Consider the following 26,236-nt stretch of genomic DNA (forward strand, 5'->3'; position numbering starts at 1 on the left):
ACTATATAGTTTTAAACCTAAGTGACTCTCAGTTTTATATTAGAAATGAGTATGAACTTACTTAGTTACCCAGGGTGAATACTCTAAAAAAAAATTCTTATTCATGATGAAGCAATGAATATTTTAAACTTTTCCGTTAAATGTTAACTGTAAAATGGTGCAAATGTAGTTTTATTTTTTGGCGCAAATGAAATATAATCTTGTGGCGGAAATGAAAGATTGGATTTTGTAAACATTGGCACAAATGCAATGCGCCCAGATATTCATTTTCACAGTTATATAAAATATTAGACTTGTAGACCTGTAATTCTTAAAAAATTAAATTTAGTAAACTCTTTATGTAAATTCACCAGATTTTTTATTCTGAATCTGAATCGATGTTATATATAAATAATTGTGTTTTGCACAATCATTCAATTGAAAATTTTAAAGCATGAGACCAGTAAAATTTAGTATACTCAAATATGTTTTCCCACATATATTTTAAATTTTTATGTGAAAAAAATTTAATGGAAATTACTCATACAGATGTCTTCCCTTTAATTCTGCTGGATATAAACATCTTGATTCTACCATAAAGACAGTACAAACTCATAATTTCAAACCTGTTTTTTTCATTTCAAACTTTCATTTTGTGTACTTGAACCAAATTATATGCCAGCTTGTATCCTTACTATATCAGATGTATGCCAGCCTGTATCCTTACCAAATCAAATGTATGCCAGCCTGTATCCTTACTATATCATATATATGCCAGCCTGTATCTTTAATGTCTCAGAATATTGCCAACCAGTATCCTTAACCTATCAGATGTATGTCAGCCTGTATCCTTCATATATCATATGTATGCCAGCCTGTATCATTAATGTTTCAGATGTTTGCCAACCTTCATCCTTAACCTATCAGATGTATGCCAGCCTGTATCCTCAATGTTTCAAATGTTTGCCAACCTTCATCCTTAACCTTTCAGATGTATGCCAGCCTGTATCCTCAGTGTTTCAGATGTTTGCCAACCTGTGGCCTTAACCTATCTAATGTTTGCAAGCCTGTAAGTTTATAGTCACCCCTTCGTAAATTTTACGGACGCCATCACGAGTTGGTTGACCGTTATGGAATAACCGTTTCACAGATATCGGATATGTTCCTTATGTCGTAACTACAATACCCTTCCCTTTTCACGAATGTGACTTACCGAATTAGACTATTTACCGGATTTGTAATAACATAAGCAACTCGACGGGTGCCACATGTGGAGCAGGACCTGCTTACCCTTCCGGAGCACCTGAGATCACCCCCAGTTTTTGGTGGGGTTCGTGTTGCTTAGTCTTTAGTTTTCTATGTTGTGTCATCTGTACTATTATTTGTCTGTTTGTCTTTTTATTTTTGGCCATGACGTTTTCAGTTTGTTTTCGATCTATTAGTTTGACTGTCCCTCTGGTATCTTTCGTCCCTCTTTTATAATATATATATCAGGTTATTTTTTGTGTCAGGTATTGGCCCTTAAATTTCAACAGTTAGATCTTCACTTCATTTATTTTTAATGTTTAATGGCCACAGTGAATTTTAATGAACAGAAAAATGTTCATGTACAATTTATTACATGGTTAAATGTCTTCTGCGAAACTAAGACATGATATACATTATTTTGTTTATTATATGATGAATCCAGTTTTATGGTTTGTAAATGTTGGCTTACAGATTTACATTAACACAGTTATATATAATACAGACTTGTAGACCTGTAAATATTTTAACATTTTAATTAAGGGAACTCTTCTCATACATATTCACTGGATATTTCATTCTGAATCTGAATCAGTGTTTATATATATGTATTCAAAAACAAAATTACTGTGTTTTGCACAAGTGATAAACATGATACAAATAAAATTAAGTATACTCTACTACGTATTCCCAAATGTTCTTCAATTTTTTAATGTGTAAAAAATTTAATGGAAATTATACATACAGATTTTGATGTCTTCCATTTAATTTTGCTGGATAATTATAAACAGTTTCATTTATTCTACCACAGAGACAATTTGGCCATGATCATTTTATACAAACTCATAATTTCAAAACTCACTTTCTTTTCTTTTCAGACTTTCGTCTTGTATACTTGAACAAGATTATATGCCAGCCTGTATTCTTAACCTATCAGATGTTGGCCAACTTCAGTCTCCTTAATGTATCAGATGTATGTCAGCCTGTAAGTTTATACTATATTATATCAGGTTCTATTTTTTGCGTCAGGTTTTCTTCCCATTTTGGACTTTACATTTTGATAGTTAAATCTTCACTGCATTTTTTTTAATATTTCATGGGCTTATACAGTGCATTTTGATAAACAGCTAAATGTTGGTGTATAATTTATTTGATGGTTAAATGTTTACTGTGAAAATTAGACCTTCAAAAATTTCCAGATTTACAGCATCTTTCATACAATTTCTATATGATCCAGTTTAATGGGTTGTAAATGTTGGCTATCCAATTTACATTATCACAGTAATGTATAAGATAGACTTGTAGCACTGTAAATCTTTAACATTTTAATTTAGTGAACTCTAAATGTAAATTCATTGGATTTTTTGTTCTGAATCTCAATCAGTTTTATATTTAAGAACAAAATTACTGTGTTTTGCATTATCATTCAATTGAAACATTATGAGCATGAGACAACTAAAACTAAGTGTACTCTACCACAGATTTTTAAATGTGTTTTAATTTTTTAAAGTGCAGAAAATTTAAAGAAATTTATTCATACATATTTTGATGTCCTCCGTTGATTTTGATTGATTCCACCACAGACAGTTATGCCATGTTCTTTTTTTGGTTTATGATACAAACTAATAATATCAAAACTGTTCTTTTCTTTCAGACTTTCATCTTATTATGTATACTTGAACAAGATTATTTGCCAGCTTGTATTCTAATAATCTAGCTGATGTTTGCCAACCTCAGTACTATAACGTATGATATCAGATGTATGTCAGCCTGTAAGTTAATATTACTGGTATTTATATCTGGTTTTATTTTTTTGCGGCGGGTTTTGTTCCCGGTTTGGATTTAATATTTTCAGTGCATTTATGTTTAATGTTCCATGGCTAGTGTTAATTTTAATGAACTGAGAAATGTTTGTGTACCATTTATAACATGGATAAATGTCTACTGCGAAAACATGTCTCAATTTACAGTATTTCGTAAAATTACTTCTATGATGGATCCAGTTTTATGGTTTGTAAATGTTGGCTTACAGATTTACATTATCACATTTAAATATAACAGTTAGAATTGTAGATCTGTAAATCTTTAACATTTTAATTTAACAAACTCTCAGTGTAAATTCACTGGATTTTTTCATTCTGAATCTGAATATGACTATATTTTTAAAAACAAAACTATTGTGTTTTACACAATCATTCAATTAAAAAGTTATTAGCATGAGACAACTAAAATTAAGTATACTATACTATGTATTCCCAATTGTGTTTTAATTTTTTAATGGTTGAAAAAATTTGATGGAAATTATTCATACATTTTTTGATGACTTCGGTTTAATTTTGCTGGATTATCATAAACATTTTGATATATTCTACATTTTGTACCACAAGGACAGTTAGGCCATGTTCATTTTATACAAACTCATAATTTCGAACTTCTTTTCTTTTCAGACTTTCTTCTTGTATGTATATGAATGCTTGAACAAGATTATATGCTAGCCTGCACTGCATCTTAAACCTATCAGATGTTTGCCAACCTGTGTCCTTTATGTATCAGATGTATGTCAGCCTGTATCCTCAAAGCATCAGAAGTTTGCCAGCCTTAACCTATCCAATGTTTGCCAACCTCTATCCGCCATGTATCAGATGTTGGCCAGCCTGTATCCTTAAACACATCATATGTATGTCAGCCTGTATCCTTCATGTATCAGATGTATGCCAGCCTGTATCCTTATGGTTTCAAATGTATGTCAGCCTGTATCCTTCAGATGTATCCAAGCCTGTATCCTTAACGTATCAAACTATGTCAGCCTGCATCATAAATCTAACAGATGTATGCCATATCCTGTATCCTTCACACTAAATTTATTCCAGCTGATATCCTTAAAATATCAGATTTATTCCAGCTTATATCCTTAATGTATTTGATATATGCCATATCCTGTATCCTTAACACATCAGATTTATTTTTATTTCAGAATGACCAAGAGAATCATCTAAAGTTGTACACTTCGAGAATGGCTCCGTTGTAGATGACCCGGACGGGGTAGTTGACAGTTCCACTGTGTTCCTGCAGCAGTTACAGACCTCCTACCCAGAGTTTGTAAAAGGGTATCATTACTTGAGGATGTGACAGCAGATGGTCTCCAATTTGTTTTTATTTTAGAAATGGACCAAGAGAATCTTCTTAAGTTGGGTACTTTGAGGATGTGACAGCAGAAGATATCCCACAGATATCTTATTAAATATTTGTATTTTTTGCAGGATCTACAAACAGAACTTTTAATTTCATTGTTGAAGGATTTAAATCTAATTAGTACTTAATTAGTCCTTAATGTATCAAATGTAAGCCATCCTGTATCCTTAACATATCAGATTTATTCCAGCTTGTATCCTTAATGTATCAGATGTATGCCATCATGTATCCTTAACAACAGATTTACTTCAGCTTAAAAACAAAGGATATGGGGTATCCTTCCATGACACAAAATTGGTACATGCACAGCAAAAAACAGATGTATGCTAGTTTGCATCTGTTTAGAAACACATATATTAAATTGCTGATCTTACATCATTTTATAATTTTTTTCCTTCAAGGAGATTTAAACCAAAATGAACGATTTAAAAAAAAATTATAAATAGTTAAGAAATTAATACTCATTTATATTTCGGAAATTGCAGCTTTGGAAGTTGGCATTTGACACAACCTGTTAACTACAAAAAGGCTTTGTGGATATGAAATAAAAGTAGATTGATCAATAAGACAGCAACCCAACAGCACAAAAAATAAGAAAATCAACATGAAAAATTATGGTCTCTAACAATCGACAATTAAGTGTCTTATACAATATGTCAAATTTTAAAACACTATCTAGAAAAAAGTGAATTAATTTAGCTGAGACTATCAAAGATCTTCCATCAACAAAGGACAATGTACGATAAGGCCCGTTTTTGGCCCCCCTATTTTCTCATTTTCTAAATTTTGTTTTGGAAAGCTACTTATCACGTTAAAATATTCCCTTAGGTTTGAAGTTTGTATGGATGAACTTCAAAACCATTAATTTCAAATAATGGGTGAGGTTAGGGGGTAAAAAAGCATCAAAAACGTCAAAAGAAGGAAAAATAACAATTTTTGGCCATTGTTTCTTAAAATTTAATAGAGTGCGCCTACTTGACCCGGAAAAAATTATGGCGATTTAGACAGCAAAAACAGTTCTCATGACCTTGGAATAAAAAAATTCCTGGGTCACATTGGCGCAGGCACTAAAAAAATAAAAATTTGTTGTAAAATCACCTGCAAAATGAATAATAATTACAATAGTTGGATAATAACAGAAAGTTACCCCCCCCCCCCCCCTCACCTCACCCAGTTGCGAAAATTAGTGGTCTTGAAATTCATCCAAACAAACTTCAAACCTCAGGGAATGTTTTAACATAATAAGTAGCTTTCCAAAACAGAATTTGAAAAATGAGAAAATGGGGGGACCAAAAACAGGCTTTATCATACCATGTCCTTTGCTAAATAACAAAAAAAAATCTGTATTCATGTTCATGTAATGCTCAAATTGAATGTGGGTAATATTTTGTTAATGGTGAAAAAAAGCAATTAAAAAATTCAAGATATTATTAGGTGTTAATGGTCTTTATTAATTACCTTATGTAATGGGGAATATGTGCACTACATTATAAATTGACAAAAATAGTTTTATTCAAAAGTAATTGCACTAATGCAAATAAATATCAAATAATGAAATCAGAAATACATCTTACTGGCCATTTCTGTACTAACATTTAACAATCTAACAGACCTAACTTTTTAGCTCACCTGGCCCAAAGGGCCAAGTGAGCTTTTCTCATCACTTGGCGTCCGTCGTCCGTCGTCGTCGTCGTCCGTCGTCGTTAGCTTTTTACAAAAATCTTCTCCTCTGAAACCACTGGGCAAAATTTAACCAAACTTGGCCACAATCATTGTTAGGGTATCTAGTTTAAAAAATGTGTCCGATAACCCCACCAACCAACCAAGATGGCCGCCATGGCTAAAAATAGATCATAGGGGTAAAATGTAGATTTTGGCTTATATCTCTGAAACCAAAGCATTTAGAGTAAATCTGACAAGCTAAAACTGATTATCAGGTCAAGATCTATCTGCTCTGAAATTTTCAGACAAATCTGACAATCGGTTGTTGGGTTGCTGCCCCTGAATTGGTAATTTTAAGGAAATTTTGCAGTTTTTGGTTATTATCTTGAATATTATTATAGAGATAAACTGTAAACAGCAATAATGTTCAGCAAAGTAAGATCTACAAATAAGTTGTCATGACCAAAATTGTCAGTCGACCCCTTTAGGAGTTATTGCCCTTAATAGTCAATTTTTAACAATTTTTTGTAAATTTTTGTAATCTTTTACAAAAATCTTCTTCTCTGAAACTACTGAGACAAATATAACCATACTTGGCCATAATCATTATTAGGGTATCTACTTAAAAAAATTTTCCGATGACCCCGCCTTCCAACCATCATGGCCGACTTGGTTAAAAATAGAACATTGGGGTAAAATGCAGTTTTTGGTTTATATCTCTGAAACTAAAGCATTTAGAGCAAATCTGACAGGTGGCAAAAAAGTTCATCAGATTTAGATTTATCTGCCCTGAAATTTTCAGACGAATCCGACAACCCGTTGTTGGGTTGCTGCCCCTGAGTTAGTAATTTTACAAAAATTTTGCAGTTTTTTGTTATTATCTTAGATATCATTATAATATCTAATATCTAATACTATTAATTATGATTTTAACCTTATTTTACATGATTTCCAAAGCATCAGTAAATACAGGTGAGCGACACAGGCTCTTGAGAGCCTCTAGTTTCTTTATCTTTGGTAGATCTAAGCTTCATTGGTCATTTCTGAGTTGTATTTTCTTTGTTTCTTGCTTTTTTGCTGGTTTCCTATATTTGATAGTTGCAATGTTGTCTAGTTATTATAAGAGTTCCTTAGTTATGCATTTCTGAAATTTATTTGATATTTAAGCTTTAAAAAGTTTTTTCTACGGGTGTCCCCAAGTACAAATTTGATTTTTTTAAAATTATTTCAAAAATTATATAACCAGTTTAGTGCATATTATTCATTTACTAAAGTTGTCCAGATCCTTGTCCGTATTTGTCTAAAATTATTTGAATGTTGATAGCAGCTCTTTAAATGTTTTCTGTTTTAAATGTATTCACAAATATTAAATATTTAGTGCTTAAATGCAGATTTGAAAAAAAAAACATTTTTTTGTAAAATTCTAAAATGTTAATTTTGGTGAAATGTTTCCTTCTTGTCATGATCATATAAGAATTGCTTTAAGCATGTATTTTTAAATATTGTAGAAGATGCTTTTGGTGTCTCATTTTCGTTCAAAAAACTTTTACAATATAGAAAAACATGAAAAAGACTATAAAAAAAAAACTTTTCTAAGAAATTGAGCAGACAGTAAAATTTATTTTTGTATTGTTTCTAGATTAGAAATACACTGTTGATATAGAACCCCTTTTTGTTTAAATTCAGGGTTTAAATTGCATATATGTATGCAGAATTAGTTGAAAATCTAAAAACACAAGATCAGAAGATGTTATATATATATATTTTTAGGATGTACTACCATGAACTATAAACCATAGAAGCTTGGTAAAATTCATGGGGGATAATAAAATATAATGGTTTTATGCTGATACTCTGTGGCTAACAGAGGTCATTTGATATTTATAGACATTTTCATCCAATGATAACTTTATTTTGTCTCTTTTATGAGGTATAATGCTATACTTTCTACATATTGATTTTGAACAATTTCATGACTTATTTATTATAATTATGGTATAATTGGTTGAAAATTCCTAGTATCATTCACCTTGAAAACTCTCTGTGTTACTGACAAAAAACTCTTACCACAAACGAATGGATCAAATGAACTCTGCTATTTAAAAGAAATTACTGTCCCATTTTAAACTCCCTATGTAGTCGTTGGTTTTCTGTATGCATATGGTCATTATGAGGACACCAATTTTAATAAGTTTATATAACTTAAAAAATGAAAAATGAAAACAACCAAAAGATTGTTACAAAATTGTCTTAGTGGTAAATTTCCAAAATGATATAATAGAATTAATGGGAAAGTATTATACTAAATATAAACACACTTATAAAACATACATTTACTATATATTCTTTAAAATAAAAATAATGGAATTTATATGTGGGACTTGCCTTGCCCAGCAACTTTTGGTTAATCAACCTATTTTTAGACATTACTGAATCTGAGCCTGTTTAGTACGGTACATGAAAATAAGAACTTAGTTCCAGGATTTTAAACATGATGTCCTTTTTGTTATTTCTTCATTTATATGAAGGAGATACATAAAATGTGGAAGATCAATACACCAGAAATAAAGTTCTTTTATCAGATTTTATTTTACTTGCTTTTATTATTGTCAGATCTCATTATTAAACAGGATCAGAGTATTCTTGTTTCTGTCTCTAAGGAGATATGTCCCTTCTGAAAACTGTTCTTATCGAACCATTGTCATAACAAGATTTAGCTGTGTTTTATGATTTTAAACTGTTTTTATATTGTTTTTACATGCTTTTACCCGTGACAGCCAAATCTTGTTATCACATAGATTTTCAGTGTTAAAAAGAATGTACTATTATAATTAAAACTTATAAGGAATAATTAACATGGAGAAAGAAATTTCCTTGAAATAATCGGATCTGACTTTTTTTATATCATTTACTGGAATAATTTTAACGGGATTGTGTGGGGCCCTAACAATTATTAAATAAAGATTACAACTGCTGAAAAGATGTATTTTGTAAAAGGAACAGATCCAGGAATTTTAAGTTTTAGAGGTATGAGATTAAAATCATTTGCTGAGCACAATGGATGGAAGAAGACATTTTACATTTTGTTTTATTTTAGTGAGGTACTTGCCTGTCATGACACTTTATAAAATGCACCCTAGACCATATATTAATATTAAATGAACCTTTGTTCACACAAAAGATTTAAATAATCATTTATGAAAAATGGCAAAGTGCTCGATCAATAAATATTTCATAATTTGGAAAGAGGATTTTTCAGCTACTCAGAGAAAATATTGTGATTTGCTCCCTTTTTATTTTCTCCAACTAGGAAAGTCATATAATTGTAGAAAGTGGTGTTTTTGAAGAAGTTCAATAAAAGCGCTTTTTCTCATATGGGTGTAGTGATTTTGTGTCATGAATTGACACAACATATCAGGATCCTTTCTTTTCTATAAACAAAATATTTTACATTTTCAATTTATCAATTTGGATATGGATAGTAGTTTAATTTTAGTGATTTGATTTGATTTTTGGTGTTTAACGCCACTTTTAAGCACCGCTTTAGGGCTATTTCGTGGCGGCCAGTTTTTATTGGTGGAGGAAGCCGGAGTGCCTGGAGAATTAATTTTAGTGTAAACACACCTTTTTGTATCAGTTTGATTTTCAAACACTTTAAAATATCTATATGCTTAAAATTTGTATGTTTCCAAACACACTTTTTAGTATTTTTATGATATTTAGATGAGAGGTTTATGGTACCTTAGAAAAAGCATATAGTTAAAATATAAAAATAAATAAAAAAAATAAACTACTGTAAATTCAGAAATTATTGTGAGGTTTTAATTAATGTGAAAAGTGCGACTGGGTTAGTATCACAATAATAAGAACTCACATTCTGATATCTGATATATGCATCTGTATGCAGAATTTCCTGAAATCGCAATAATTATTCTCGCATTATTGTCCATTCTTCATAAATCGCAATAATAAATGCACGCAATAATTTCTGAATTTACAGTAGTTTTTTTTCAAAAAATAAACAATTTCACAAGTTAAACAAACATGATCTTAGTAATAAAAAAATTTTTTTGGGTTTATAACAAAACAGGGAAAATATGAACTGCCAGTCCTATTTTATGATGCTACAGTTCTTGAACATTTTAATATTTTGTCTATTTTATGCTTTGCCATGATAAAAAATGCAATTATGGGCAAAATGTTTATTTTTTCTACAAAGATTTACAACAGAATATGAATTAGCAAATTACAATTAAAGTTGGAAGGGGGAAAGGTGGTTTATAGAGGCAATCTCAAACATCTTATCAATATAAAATTACCAGGTTTATCCAAATTGGGAAACACCAAGGGTTGATATGGGTATAGAAATATTGTCATCTGAACTCTCCAATCTAGCAGTAAAACTTATTTTAAGTGGCCATCTAGCTGTTTTTGTTGTGAGGAATATATTATATATACAGCCACGTTCAGTCTTAATGGGGACTCTAAATCACATACCTTGTGTAGGGAGAGTGATCTCTGCACATTAAAGAACCCTTGCAACAACTCTCTGAGGGGTTTATAGGTTGCCTGTTGCAAGGCAAAATTTCTGCCCCTTTTTTCTATGGTAGTTTTATACCTTTCATCCTGGTTTACCAATTTTGCAAAACCTACCTACTGGAGTTGTCCTGAATATGCATGAAATAATTGCAACTGGACAAATGGCTGCAATGAGATGGAATATTATGAAAGAAGGTTATCGATGACCAGAGCAAAGGTCTGCTGGAAGAAGATAAACTTGCCATTGATGATGGCAGACTAATTTCAACCAGAAAGATGGTCATTTCAGATGTATCAAGAAATCCAGGCTTTTCCATGTTTATTTTGTGGTATGCCATTTTGTTTATATAATTTTGCTTGCATAAGTTGTAATATTGGGAAAATGTAATTTAAACAGCAACCTAACAGAAGATATGGTAAACTAGTGAACATTAAAGGGGCATTAGCTGTCAAATTCATGTTCACTGATTTGACTCAAATTCTCATATTTGATCTATAACATACTAAGATGTATACCCAAATTACAACTAGATTTGCAATTACAAGCAATAGCGGATGTCACCCTCGTCCCCCAGTTGCCACTGTTACGGCTGCCATTTTGAAAATTCCAAATTGAAACCGCGCATCTACACGTGCCAATTAACATTTTTGTAAATTTTCATTAAGTTTGGAGCATTTTTCAATTTTGGACATTTTTGCAGTTTCCATGGTAACGGTGGCAATTTTGAAAATTCCAGTAACCACTTCTGTTAAGTTTCATTTAGTTTAGAACACTGATTTTTTTCACACTTTTAGTATAGTTTCATCAATATAAGTCCATTAAATTCCGAAAACTAGCACGGACAAAAATGTGTTGAAGAAAAAAAAGAAACTTAGAATAACAATACGTCACCCCAAATCCGTTGAGGGTGCCATCATAAGTCTGAAATAAACACTGCATGGACTCCATAATATATATATCAGCATTTTGTGTGTATTTTAGTCTTAACCATCAAGATGACCTCTGAAGACTGCTGACGGTCACATAACCCGATATAAACAAACATAAAAATAGATAGATAGCGACCACGTACAATTAGACTTTTCTAGGTCTATTTGATTTAATGTTATAGGTTTTAAAAAAAAGTTTATCATCGTTTTTACCTGTATAAGAATGATTTTTTGTGGATCGAATTTGTGGAACGAAATGGTTCACCTTTGTTTCACTTTCAGTGTTGACATTCTTTTCCTTTTAATGGCTAAACACGCCTAATACATGCGTAACCAATCTCTAGCTAAGGGTTAAATTGAAGGTCTCATGAATATGGATTTGATGAGGTCGAATTTTTCACTTGCAAGTGAATAATTCTTTACTGATGTTTCTTAGCTTATTTTGACAAAATTGAACTAAATTGGCTGATAAAGGCGATTCATTATTTTACTATTTCACTTCCATTAATGATTGAAAAAAAAACCATTTTAATTTTTTTTATATCTCATAGCTAATGCCCCTTTAAGAGGTAAAATTATATTTGATTATTCACAGGAATGCATTTCAAACTGATAAGTTAATAAGCAGAAAAAAACGAAGTAATATTCTTTTAAACACTTTGAAAATTGAAATTGCTTATATTTATTCAACATTTTGTAGATTTTCTATTAATGGATTAAAAAAATTATAAAATGCCAATGGGGAAGTATATTTCATTGACAAAAGTTATTTCATCCCATTTTAGATGCTGACTTCACACTAGTTTAATTCAGTGTTGCTGCAGGACTTGGAAGTTTGGTGCTATTTTATCTCAGGTTTGTTACAAAAAGAATTATAGTAAAGAGAGCAACGATTTTGTTGCTCTGTTAAATTGATATATCTTTATTAAAGGGGCAGTAACATAAAATTTTGTAAAAACTAACATTATTTTCAGTCAATTTCTGTAACGTAAAAAGAATGTTTTCAAAGGTTATATCCTGTTTTATCTCGGGTTTGTTAAAAAATATTTAATGTAAAGAATTAAAGCAATGATTTTGTTTTGTTGCTCTGTCAATTGCAAGTTTACTTATATCTTTAAGGGGAAGTAACTAGTGAACATAACATTTTGCAAAAACTGACATGATTTTTAGTAAAAATTCTGTAACATAAAAAAAATTATTACTATTAAGGATGTTGATAATATTTCAAACTGGAGCACATTCAAATTTAAATCCATCAAAGAATTGAAAATCAAATTTTAATTCACCATTCAGGGTGAATTTATCTTTTGCAGAAAAAGTATTTTGATGTTGAAGATCATTTACATATTGATAGTTAATATTTTAAAATGTATATATGTACTACTTTTTATTTTCAGTGTAGAACAGAAATTGAGATAAATTGCTTTCAAAAATTCTGTAGACTTTAGAATGAAAAACATTTCATCAACAAAACAGTAAGTAGCATATTTTAAATTCATTCAGGAATATTTTTCACCTTTGATGCATCCATTCAATTTTTGTATTAAAGACTCTCTTTTTTGTGAAATATGGGGGAAATACAAAAGAGAAAAATCCAATCAGGATGATAGATGTGATTTATTCTGGGGAAATTGTTCTTGTTTCAAAAATTATCTTTACAACACTAGTGGGCAAAGAATGCTGATTTTAAGAGCAGCTGCTCAAAGGGATTTACTTTACAAAATATCTATAAAAAAAATGCAAAATCCAGAATAGAAATGAGTAATATTTTGTACTGCTTTCAAATTGTTTCACACAGAAATTGAAGAATAAATAAGTATCTCATGACAGTAAAAAAAGATGCATGTATTTTTCAGCTTCATTCATGCATTGCTGGTATTCACAAAGTGCCATGATTCAAGATGAAGACTTTATGGGAAGACATTATCTGATGTTTAGGTAAGTTAGCATTACTATTATAACACTATACACAAATACATTGATATGAGATTGGTTGTATCCTTGTACAAAATTCACTTGTTAAAGAATTCAGTTGACAGTTATTTCCCTTTTTTTTTCGAAAAGTAGATATTACTATAGGTATTTTATATCCTCAAAACTAGTTGACACATAACAGTATTGAATTATTTTGTATAATCCACTGCATTATTTTTAAAACTAGAAAGTTATTTCTAACTAAAAATAACCACTAGGATTTTTCTTAATTTATTATCCTTCCAAGAAGGGGACAACTATTGCAAATGGAATTACATATGGGTGACAACAAAAGATCATCAGCACTCTTAAATATGACTTATTGCTTAAGGAATGTTTTTTTTTCATTTATAATTCATCATTTTGAAATTATTATATAAAAATGTGTGCATCACACAATCATACTGAGGAAAAGGGGGAAATGCATTGAATGCATTGCTGAAAATTATTATTTCAAGGGAGACAATTTTAGTGATTTTTTTTTCTTCATGAATAATTAATAAATACAATATTATACCATCATCAAATCAGATTGGCAAATAGGGATGAAATGACATCCTGATCTTACTGTATGGTTCATTTTTTTATGCAAAAACCACAGAATGGTAAAGTTTTACCATTTGAAACATTTTTGTATTCTTAAAACCAAATATTCACCACCTGGCATAATGCATTGTAAATGGAAATTCAATGTTGGACACCAAATGGTATAAAAATCAAGAACCTTTCTGCACTTAGCAGCAAAACCTAATTTAAACTGTCAATGATTAACCCAATTATGAAGAGCAAATATTGTAATACAGAAAACTGTTTCTTCTTTTTATATTTAAGAATCTTGTGGTCAAGTTTTCCATTCCATTTGTAGGTAATGTTTGATGCTTCCAATTCTGGATATTTTGGAAAAAAAGGTGAAAATGAAGGGAGGATTTCAACACACAGAAAATAATCTTTAAAAGAGAGAGACTCAGTTACAAAATATGACTCCGGAATTAATTTGCTGTGACAGAATATGGACTAAAACACTAATGGACTCAGGAACAAGCTGTACAATGGGAAGAGACTTAAACAAAACAACAGACTCTGGAATATTTTGTGCAAAACAAGAGACTTAAAAAAAAAACAAAAAAATAGACTCAGGAATATGATTTCTACAACAAGAAACAAAAGTATAAAATATAAGTGATGAAATAAAAACTTTGTTTAGCATGAACTTTTTTATTTATTAGTTATAAATTTGAGGAGAGAGTCAAATATAATTTTCAAAAATGAAATGTGTGAAAGGGATAACTCGGTTTTTTGAAGATTTTTTTTTTCATTTTAAAGCTCACTGCTTATCTACAATGTTTGATTATAATGTAGTTTTTTTTCATCAAAATTTAGATTTTGAAAGTCATCATGTTTAAATTTGAGAGAGTTAGAATATTCATTTGTAAAGATTTATCCTGTTTCAACCATGAAGCACATAATATTACCATTTTTTTTAACGAGCGGTTGGACAATGGCTAGACTGTCACTGCTAGTTTTTTATTTTGCATTTATGGTTTAAACAAGATCAATCTAAGAGGAAGGAAAAATGCAGTGTATGAAAGAGAGAAAGAGGGACTATGTTAAGGTATATTCTTTTTCAGCAAAACAGCAGGTTCTCTGTACAATTTCTTGTATTGAAATAATCAAGCACCTGCCAATTTGTTTAAATTGGATAAATCTTGGATGTGTAACATTGTGTATTGAAAACTGTATTTTTAAAAATGCTTTTCAGACACACTTAAAATATTACATATTAAAAAATTTAGATAATAAATTTTCATTTTATATCTAAATTATCACAATCATGCTATATATTAAGTGTATCATTTTTTTTATATACTTTTTTTAAGTTTTCAACATGGGAAGTGTTATCTAAGTATGATGAATGAGGAGCTAATAGGTTTTAGGGGAGGGAATATACACCTATTTACCTCTTAATACTGGTTGCTTCCTTTGATGAAAGTTAATTTATTATACTTTAATAATTATGTGTAATTTTTTTAAGGGTTCATCAGATGTTAACAAAATTTGCCATTTTGTAGAGCTTAGTAAAGACAAAATGTAAAAAAAGCAACAACAAAAAAACAAAAAAAAATATAAAAAAAGAAGAAAAAACTGTAAACTAAGTTCCAGAAAATGGCAGTATGGGTTGTTCTGAAATTTATAAGTTGTATTGGATCCAAAAGTATTCTTACAACTTAAATACATCTGATGTGTGTGTGTGTGAGGGAGAGAAAGATCATAGTTTGTGAAGGTTTATTTTCTTTCAGCCATACAGCAGGTGCTTCTTACAACTTTTAGTAGATTGGTCTCAAATAAGTTGCCAAAACCTGCCAGTTGGTTTAGATACAATAAATCTAGAAGTGGAAGATAGTATTTTGAGATGCTACTTTTTCTTTGATTTTTTTTTTGTGTGCCTTGAATCTATGAACAAAGAATATACACTTCAATATGACATGGATCAAAATATAATAAATCAGCTCTCATTTTTTTAAACATCACAGTCATGTTCTATTCTATGTGTATTGTATCATTTGTTAAACCTTTCAACACAGAAAGCAAAATCCAGGTGTGATGAATGAGGAGCTAATAGGGTGAAGTTTAAGGCAAGGGGAGGGAATACACCTATTTACCTCCTTATTTTGGTCCCTTCCTTTGGTGAAAGGTAATTAATTAGACATTAATGGGAGCACCTCAGATGTAATCAAAATTTGCCATTTTGTAGAGCTTAGTTAAAAAAAAAAAAAAAATGTAAATAAAAAAAGAAAATAAAAAAAAAAATGAGAAACTGTAAACTAAGTTCTAGGAAATAGCAGTATGGGTTGGTTTGAAATTTAATGATATCTTTTGGATATAAAATTCTTCTTTTTGCATTTTAAATTCATCTGATTTGCATATGTGATAGAGAGAGAGAACAAGACTTTGTGAAGGTTTATTCTGTTTTAATCTAACAGCAGGTGCTTCTTTCATCTTACTGTAGTCATCTCTTAAAAGCAATATTCATTAAAATTATTAAATTCTAGAAGAGGGTAAAGTTATTTCATTATTTGGATTAGATTAATTTTGTTATATTATAGACATATTTCATAATTAGTTTTTAGATGAAGGTGGAGAACATGATATTTTATTAAAACATTTAAGTGTTTTTTTTAAATTAAAACTTATTTGATAATAGTTTTACAATATTAACAATGGAATGAAAAACAGCTATTATCTCCCTTTATCAAGACTTTCTTTTTACTATAAAAGAACACATGTATAAGAAAACAAAAATGTTTAATAATTTCTGAATTTGCAGCAATTGTACTCTTCACAGCATTTTTTACTCATAATTATTTTTTTAACACTATAACTCGTGTTCTTTGCTTCATTATTTTTGTTTACACATGGAAAATGTACCACTTTGTTTTTTTTGTCTTTGCATGCCAAGATGTTTTTTTTTAAGAATAATGTACTCTTTTTGTATTACAAAGTTGCAATCAAACTATTCATCTTGATTACCAGCTAGAGACCATTTGTTATATATATATATATATATATATATATATATATATATATATATATATTAAAAATTAAATACACAAAAAGAGTTTTAAAAGCAGCATCTCTAATGTGTTCCCCATAACGACGTTCATAACGACGTTCATAGTCTTGAAAAGTCCCAAGATGGATGAAAGCGCTAGACAATGCTGCTTTTAAAACTCTTTTTGTGTATTTAATTTTTAATATATAATTCTGTACACCGCTTGAAAAGAAACTTTTTTTTGTATATATATATATATATATATGTATATATTGCCAGTAATAGAATTTACTTAAGAGAAATGCAGTCTAGCTGCTATGTTGATATGGAATACATGAAGGCTTTTTGTGTATGGTTATTGAAATAATAATATTCAATAATAAAAATTTATATTGAAAATAAGCAATGATGGCTTGTTGTCCTATTATAACCCTACTCTAAGAGTTGGGGCTATATTGCATTCATCTTGTATGTCCCTCTGCCTGCAAGTTTGTCCAACAAATATTTCTGTCACATTTTTCTCATGTATTGCTGAACAGAATAGCTATCATTTTGGTCAACAGCTCGACAGTGATGAGTGGAAACATGTGAGGACTTTTCAGATCTGTCAGACACCTCCTTTCTGTTTGCTGCATGATACTTTGAATTTAAATAACTGGTGATAATATCATTTTAACAGGACGTGATCAATGATGTTTGGTACTCATTTAAATCATAATACCAGTTAATATTATTGAAAATTATTTGGTGTTCAACCAATCATCCTCTTTCTTTATTTATTTTCTTTCTTTATTCATGGTCCATTGAAACGCTTTTTTTCCTAGTTGACATGTTTCTTGATGGGTAAAATTATCAGGACCAACTCCAACTGAAGATGAGTGTCCTTTGTTGAATATGCACATAGACCAAGGTGAGCGACCTTTTGAACACCTGTAAACTTCTGTTGCCAAAATTAGTCATATAGCCCATCACATAATGAGGTATTTATAAATACTTGGCTCTTTCATTTCTTTGGTTTGAGCATTTCTGACGAAGGTTAATCAAGAAAGGCATTAATGGGACACACCAAATAAAGGTGTTATTATCATACTATTACAATTTTTGCCTATAATTTTGGAAATTCAATTAAAAGTAATCAAAGCATCATTTAAATGCTGTGATTCTGCCATTTGTTTAGCTACAGCCGGTAGACCTACATTTTTTCTGATCTAATGTTTTATAAAAAAAATGTATACAAGCTCTTGTACAACATTTAGAGACGTTACCATCACAACTTTGAACAAATGATTTTGCCTCAAAATGTTTATTTGTGTTTAAACAAAGAAACTTCTGGCAATCTAATATCATATTTAGTAAAAATAAACAGAAAACACTAGGATTGAATGTAGAATATTATCATTTTCATTATTATTTCACTAAAAAATAACCAGTGTTATTTTTGTTTTTAAAATCACCACTTTCAGTTCATTAAATTCTTGCTAAAAATGTACTTCTTCTAAGGTACTTCTAAAAATCAAAGTGATCGAAATCATTGACGAAAAGACTGAAAGAGTTGAGCGCATACATTGTAATTTCAAGTCAAATTCTCGGATATTTTAGTGAACAAAAAAATCCCTGATACATCACTCAGAAAGATAATTAGGTTTTTTTTCAGCTGATAAAACAAGCTGGTCTCCTTAAATTTACTAGTAATTAGTTGCAATTTCAAACTCATCTTAGGATTATTTATTGATTTTTGATAAAAATTATATGACATTGAAGATGAGTTTTATAAATATCATTTCATTAATTTTACTCAAAAAATTGAGTTCAATTGCTCAAAGATGGAGAATTTCTCAATTTTGATATTTCAATTTTTAGAAGGGGGACTGATTTCTAATATCTTTTTTTTTCAAGTTAAAAAAATAATTTTGGCATGATTGGAAATAGAAATCTTCAAAGGAAGGCAGAGGTGTAGTACCGGTATATTTTTTTATTGAAGTTTGACTAGATAATTTCAGAAAAGAGGCATTCAAAATACACTTTTTCAACAACAAAAATCAAATAACTTATTTTTATTGAAATTGGTGTTCATTCTTCATTGAGAAAAAAATAATGCCCTGTATTCAAATATACATGTACAATTCCTTACACTGTTAAATAGCAATATAATCATGATAATAGGGAATAAAAAACAAAAAATAATTGCAGAAATCCCAAGGTTAGAGTCATGCAATTTTGTTTATTGTTTCAAGCTAATTAATGGTAATTGTAACCTAAATTAACCTAAATTATTGACTAATATCAAATGATTATAACACACCCTGCTTGTATTTTTTTTTGTCTTTTCTTTGCAAAAACATGTATCTTTTTTATCCTTAATCAATCATCTCTGAGAAATAATCTACAGAATAATTTCATATGTGTAGATCAAAAGTGATTATAGGTCTACTTTTGAGGTCAATATTATTGTGTATTCAATTATGTTATACAAGATATATTAACTGTGGTCAATTAAGATTGGCATTAAAGTGGAGGTGATTCCAATTTATACTCCCAACTTTGAGTGAAATTATTTGTAAATAATGAAAGTTGTTTATCACACTGTATTGGATCAGTACTCTTATTTGCCTATGAAAAGAATTGGAACAATAGCATTTCAAAAAAGTGTGGGAATCAACTTTGATATCAATACACACCTTGTACCAAATTTTATTCAATTACTTACACAAGCATAAGATACTGATAAAATACTTTCATAATTCTCATCAATTGCTTATATTTAATTTGATTTATCCCTTTTCCACATTAATTAATAGTAATTAATTATAAATTTTGATTAACAAAGAAACTATATGCAAGCCCTTATGGAAAAATAAGGCTTCTTGCAAATATTTGCGGCAATGTTGCTGCAAATATTTGCGGCAATATTGCTGCAAATATTCATTTTTCGTATGCAAATTAGTTTTCTTGCAAACAGTTGCTGCAATATTGCCGCAACAATTTGCGGCAATATTGCAGCAAATGTTTGCAGGAAAATCAGTAGCTATGATTGTTGCAGCAATATTGCGGCAAATTCATTAGCTGCAATGTTGCAGCAATATTGCAAGAAAATTAATTTCTTGCAATACTGCAGCAACATTGCAGCAAATCTTTCAACAATTTCAGTTGAAAAATTAGGAATTAAAAACTAAGCATTTAAAAAAGTATGATTTAATAATAAAACAAAATTTTCTCTGTCCTCTATAGGTTGTTGTGTTACATATCTGTGTATCCTTTAGTTCTGTTTCTCTGTACTCACTGTCCTTAAAGTTGAATTTTCTGATTTCAAATACTGCAAAATAAAAGTTGAAGAATTTAGCATACATTAAAAGAATAACTAAACATTATAAAGATATAAAGATATAAGTTACTACTATATATTGTAAATTCTGGACTTGTAAAATGAAAATAACTCTTTATAAAGAGATGATTACAGACCAATTTTTCCAGCATTTGTTTCACTTAAAGGGTCAATGTCTAAAAGTGATCAAATCCTTCTAGAAATTGCATATTACTATAGAATACATTCAACCTTATGCCAGTACTAGGTTGTTATTACTTTTTTGAATATTTGTTTTTCATTGAACTATAACATAATTGGTTTTGTCTATTCTTTAAAATTTTTGTGATTAGTTGTGTATATATAAAAGCTAAATATTGTTGTCATTTGTTGATAGACCTCTTATTGGCAGTCAAATCACAGATCTCTAATTTAATACCAAACTGCTTTTATTAGAAGATTTCTTGTTTCAATTTAAGTAATGTACTTTCTAAAACATATAGTTTTAAAAAGATTTAAAAAAATATCTCCTGTCTTACACAATTTTAATAATATTCATGTGCATAAATCTATTGTCTTATACTTTTGTCAACTCTATTAAGTTAAGAAAACTCTTTAAATATCACTATTTTGAACTGTAAGAGCAAGCACGTATTCAAAATGGTGGACATTCAACTCCATTGTACTTACCAAAAGATGTTATCCAAATTATGTGTAAACACCAATCTTCCTAAATCCAAGAGTCATGTCAACTGAAGGCTATCATATGCACTATCCAGTGTCAATAGAATTAATTGGAACTTTTGGATCTAAATCCATTGTAAAATTCATATTACTTTGTTCATGATAGAAGACATCTTTGTTTGTTGTATGCATGTTCATGTCCAGTTCAAATTTTGAATATGTTGATCAAGGTTGCTTAGGGTATTGTGACAGTGTGATCCCTTTGAAATTTGCCCCTAATTATAAATATCGATTGCCTAAATCTTGAATATTTGTTATATATTATAATAAAAAAATAATTATACATATATTTTTTTTTTATCTTTGATGTTATAAGTTATAATGGAAATATATACAAAGAAGAAATGCTTTACCCTTAATTTGGCCTCAAACTCTGTGTACATTAATTTATGGTACTTCCTGTCTTTACCACTACACAGAGATGAATGGAAACCAGATGGCACATTACATTTCTATCACCAGCTCATATTACTAATTGAGATGAGAAAGATAATTTGTGTATACATAGTTTTAAAATAATGATACTAGAAAGTAAACAAAATGCAACCTGCAGGTGAGGCTAAATTCATTTGATGGAAAATATTAGAATTAAAAATATTGTTCATAGAAAAATGTCACAAAAAAGTGACAAAAAGGCATAATAATACATGTAGAACAAAAATTATTATGACTCAATTATTTAGATTAAACTTGTTGAAATAAATACCAAAGTATATTTGAAATTCTTTCCTTACAAAATATCATATAAATGTGATGTACAGTTTAGGAATTCTAAAAAATATAAGCAAACAAATTTTGTTGCAGTAACATTGCGAGAATGTTGCAGGTAGCTGCAACAACCTGCAATTTTCTTGCAAACACTTCTTGCAAACAAATTTGTTTGCTGCAATATTGCCGCTATATTGTTGCAATATTGCAGCAAACTTTTCATTTCTGTAAGGGAGTGTATATCTTAAATAAAGTAGCTGTTCGGCCAATCTTTTCTTAATTTAAAGGCAAATAACATGTCAAAAGTTGGCAATAGATGATTAAAATAGTGTTTAAAGTTTCTGCAAGTCATAACAAGAGTGCACACGCTGAAATGTCTCGCCTGCTTTACTGATCATTGATTTTATGTTGATAGTCAAAATATAAAGCTTTACTACAAGTATCACATAAACTTAACATTATGCAAGAAAATGAGGTCAAGGTCAGATAAACCTAACTGGAAATACATGTACACCTTACAATCTTTCCATACACAAAATATAGTTGACCTATTGCTTATAGTTTCTAAGAAACAAACTTAACCAGGAAAACTTAACATTGACCAATGAACCATGAAAATGAGGTCAAGGTCAGATGATACCTGCCAAACAGACATATGGTCATACAATCATTCATGCACCAAATATACTGGGTAGTTGACTAATTGCTTAAAGTTTAAGAAAAAATAGACCAAAACACAAAAACTTAACACTAAGCAATGAACCTTGAAAATGAAGTCAAGGTCAAATAAAACCTGCCAGACTGACATGTACATTGTAAAATATTTCCATACACCAAATATAGTTGACCTATTGCATATAGTATTAGAATAAAAGACCAAAACACAAAAACTTAACTTTAACCACTGAACAATGAAAATGAGGTCAAGGTCAGATGACACCTGCCAGTTAGACATGTACACCTTACAATCATTCCATACACCAAATATAGTAGACCTATTGCTTATAGTATCTGAGATATGGACTTGACCACGAAAACTTAACCTTGTTCACTGATCCATGAAATGAGGTCGAGGTCATATGAAACCTGTCTGAAAGGCATGAGAACCTTGCAAGGTACCCACATACTAAATATAATTATATTACTCATAAGAGAGAAATTAACATTACAAAAAATCTTAACTTTTTTTTTTAGTAGTCACTTAACCATGAAAATGAGGTCAAGGACAATGGACTATGACAGACGGACACTTCATAACATAAGGCATCTATATACAAAGTATGAAGCATCCAGGTCTTCCACCTTCTCAAATATAAAGCTTTTAAGTAGTTAGTTAACGACGCTGCCGCCGGATTGACAAAAACACAATAATTAGTTTCATGATATGTCTTCAACCTAGAACTCTGCACCATCTCCAAATCCCGAGTGAACACATAGATCCAGCATGTCTGAATCAACAAACCAGTTCCAAACCATTTAAGCTTGCTTCCAGACTGCCAGACTGCCATTAACAACAGTGGCATCAATCGATTTCTAAAGAAATAACTGTTTTTTTGCTATTTCTATTGTTATTGTTCACTAATAATTTTGGTATTGATGGCATATCATCAATAGCTACTGTTTATTAATTTTTAGCTTGTATATTCTGGGGACTGATTTTGAGATAAATATTAGCTTCCATTTTAGAGTGCATGTTGATCTCTAGGAGTCATTTTTTTTCCCCATCTTTTTTCTTTTATTTGCTGCCTCATTCATGTCTAACCTTTCACCTTAGCCATACATTCTGTATGTGCCTGTCCCAAGTCAGGAGCCTGTAATTTAGTGATTGTCATTTGTTTCTGAGTAACATAAATTAGGCCGTTAGTTTTCTCATTTAAATTGTTTTACATAAATTTTTCATTTCTGGGCCTTTTTATCACTGACTATGCAGTGTAAGTTTTACTAATTGTTGAAGCTGTACATTGACCTATAGTTGTTAATTTCTGTGTCATTTGGTCTTTTGTGGAGAGTTGTCTCATTGGCAATCATACCACATCTTCTTATTTTTATTTATCGCACCTCAAGTAAATAGTCACATTGTGATTGGTTTAACGCTGTCACGTGGTGACCCCCTATGGGCCCTTAGGGGGTCAGTAGATTTCATAGGGGGTGTCATGGCGGCGATAGGAGATGACTGATGTGCCGCTTGGAATTTTCAGAACGGTATTTTAAACGCAATACCTTATGGATTCAAGTAATTATTTGGGAGTTGTCCCCCGTTGATCAGTATACAATATCAGTACTTTAATTGAAGTTATCTCCCGTTTCAAACAACATGTGACGTCATATTTTCGTCTGCAACAAAATGGAGAGATTCGGGACGTCAACACGTCTGGACATTGACGATAAAAGACGGAACATTCACTCCGAAAAGACACAAAAAAGTAACACCCTATCTGCAAAATTGTTCAGGGAATATCTTACTAGTAAAAATCATGAAGCTGACTTTGAAAGCTTTACAACACAACGTTTGGATGAAGCGTTATCTCATTTTTACCTTGCTGCTAGAAAAACAGATGGTTCCATGTATAAAACTTCTTCCCTGGAATCGATTCGACATGGCTTGAATCGCCACCTTAAAGCACCTCCAAACAATAAGGACTTTGACATTATTAAAGATGCAGCATTTCGATATGCAATCATGAGCTTTGACGCTGCAAGGGCCGAACTGAAACAAGCAGGAAAAGGAAACGTTGAACACTATCCAATTATCCAGGAATCTGACAGGGAGAAGCTGTACAAGTCAGTCTACTTTTCTACACAAACCCCCACAGGACTATTTAACAAAGTCCAGTATGATATAAGACTGTATTTTTGCCGACGAGGTGCAGAAAATATGCATACAATGACCAAGTCAACTTTTGCTTTGAAAACAGACCCAAATACAGGAATGAGATACATCGAAAAGATTTTAGATGAATTAACCAAAAACCATAGAGGAAATGATAAGGAGACAACAAGTGGAGTCATGCCAGAAGCTACAGGTACATTAGTTTATATATTTGATAATCATCAGGCTTGGTTAGTAATATATCATTAATTACACCCCCCTCCTCCCAAAAAAAAATAATAAAAAACAACAACCCCAAAATATTGGGTAATTTAAAGTTAAAGAGTCCCACCCCGAAACAAACACACAATGAAAATGTAACCTGATTATCCACAGACCATCTAATATCTTATTTGACGTGTCGTGAAGTGCAAAAGCATGGAATGGTTTGTATTTTTGCTTTTCAATCATCAATGACTGCAGCACAAAAAAAAAGAAATGTCAACATTTTCTACATATTTGTATACTTTAAGATGTTTTTTTTTTTTTTACTATAACTATATCATATAGAATTTTGTATTCCAGGCTCAATGTATTGTCCAGTGGAATCCTTTATAAAGTATACAGACAAGCTGCACCCTGATTGTGATAGGTAAGTGAATTTAACAATAAATAAAAGCTACAATCGTCAAACAACTTTAAACACAATCATAAGACCAAAAACCCCAAAAAACATGAAAAAACATGGGTAAATAAAAAAAAAAAAAAAACACAGCTGAAAAAATTCACCAAAAGTATATTAAAGAAGGTATGTGTCATAATTGTTCAAAATATCGAGAAAAGCCAGATTTTTTTAAAGTTAATTCTTCATTTTATTCTTCATTTAAAAAAAATTTCAGATTGTGGCAGCGTCCAAGGGACTGCTTTGTTGATGACGACAACGAAATATGGTATTTACTTGAGTTTGTCATGTAAACTTAGCCAGAAATATACAAATCATTCCATAAGAGCAACGGGAGCTTCAATTTTGTCAAAAAATAAGTTTAATGATGCTCAGAAAATGTCTGTTACCGGTCACAAATCCGTACAATCTCTATCCGTTTATCAACGGGTAGACACGCAAGAAAAGTTACAAATGGGACAAACTCTGGGAGTAACTATGGGAGCTGTGCCAGCCCAGATAGAGGCTTTACCAGCACCTCCTATTAGACCAGCACTACCAGCACCTCCTGTAAGACCAGCACTTACTGAAAATGGATCTATGGCACCTGTTCTTATTGAAGCAAACACTCCGCAGAATTTGCATTCCGATTTTGAAGGATTCGATTTGAACGCTATATTAGGGGACTTTGATTATAATGAATCATCCATTACTGTTAGCAACACAAGACAAGCTGCCGGTCCACAATTATTTCACAAATGTAAAGTGACAATCATTCAAAATCTAACATTGAACAAATGACATTCATTCCGAATTGTATTTTCAAAAAAGAAAATGCTCTAAATACTTGTTAGTAGTTGTGTTAATAAATTCCTTTTGTTATTGTTATTATTTTTCATTGTTAAATTTTGATTTTATACTAAACTTGGCAGAAAACGCTCT

At 30.5% G+C, this 26,236-nt stretch overlaps 2 long non-coding RNA genes across 2 annotated transcripts; one reads left to right on the forward strand and one right to left on the reverse strand.

Moving 5' to 3' along the window:
* Positions 1-12,556: 12,556 nt before the first annotated feature.
* On the forward strand, positions 12,557-15,917 carry LOC127707917 (uncharacterized). The gene is made up of 4 exons (XR_007985089.1): positions 12,557-12,578; positions 12,945-13,022; positions 13,404-13,485; positions 14,387-15,917. It is a non-coding gene; the product is annotated as an uncharacterized LOC127707917 (long non-coding RNA).
* A 4,330-nt stretch (positions 15,918-20,247) lies between these two features.
* LOC127707848 (uncharacterized) lies at positions 20,248-21,821 on the reverse strand. The gene is made up of 2 exons (XR_007985045.1): positions 21,063-21,821; positions 20,248-20,384 (listed from the first exon to the last, which is right to left on the reverse strand). It is a non-coding gene; the product is annotated as an uncharacterized LOC127707848 (long non-coding RNA).
* Between the last annotated feature and the right edge of the window lie 4,415 nt (positions 21,822-26,236).

This window comes from Mytilus californianus, unplaced genomic scaffold (assembly GCF_021869535.1).
Source record: "Mytilus californianus isolate M0D057914Y unplaced genomic scaffold, xbMytCali1.0.p SCAF_1, whole genome shotgun sequence".
In the NCBI taxonomy this organism is placed as follows: Eukaryota; Metazoa; Mollusca; class Bivalvia; order Mytilida; family Mytilidae; genus Mytilus; species Mytilus californianus.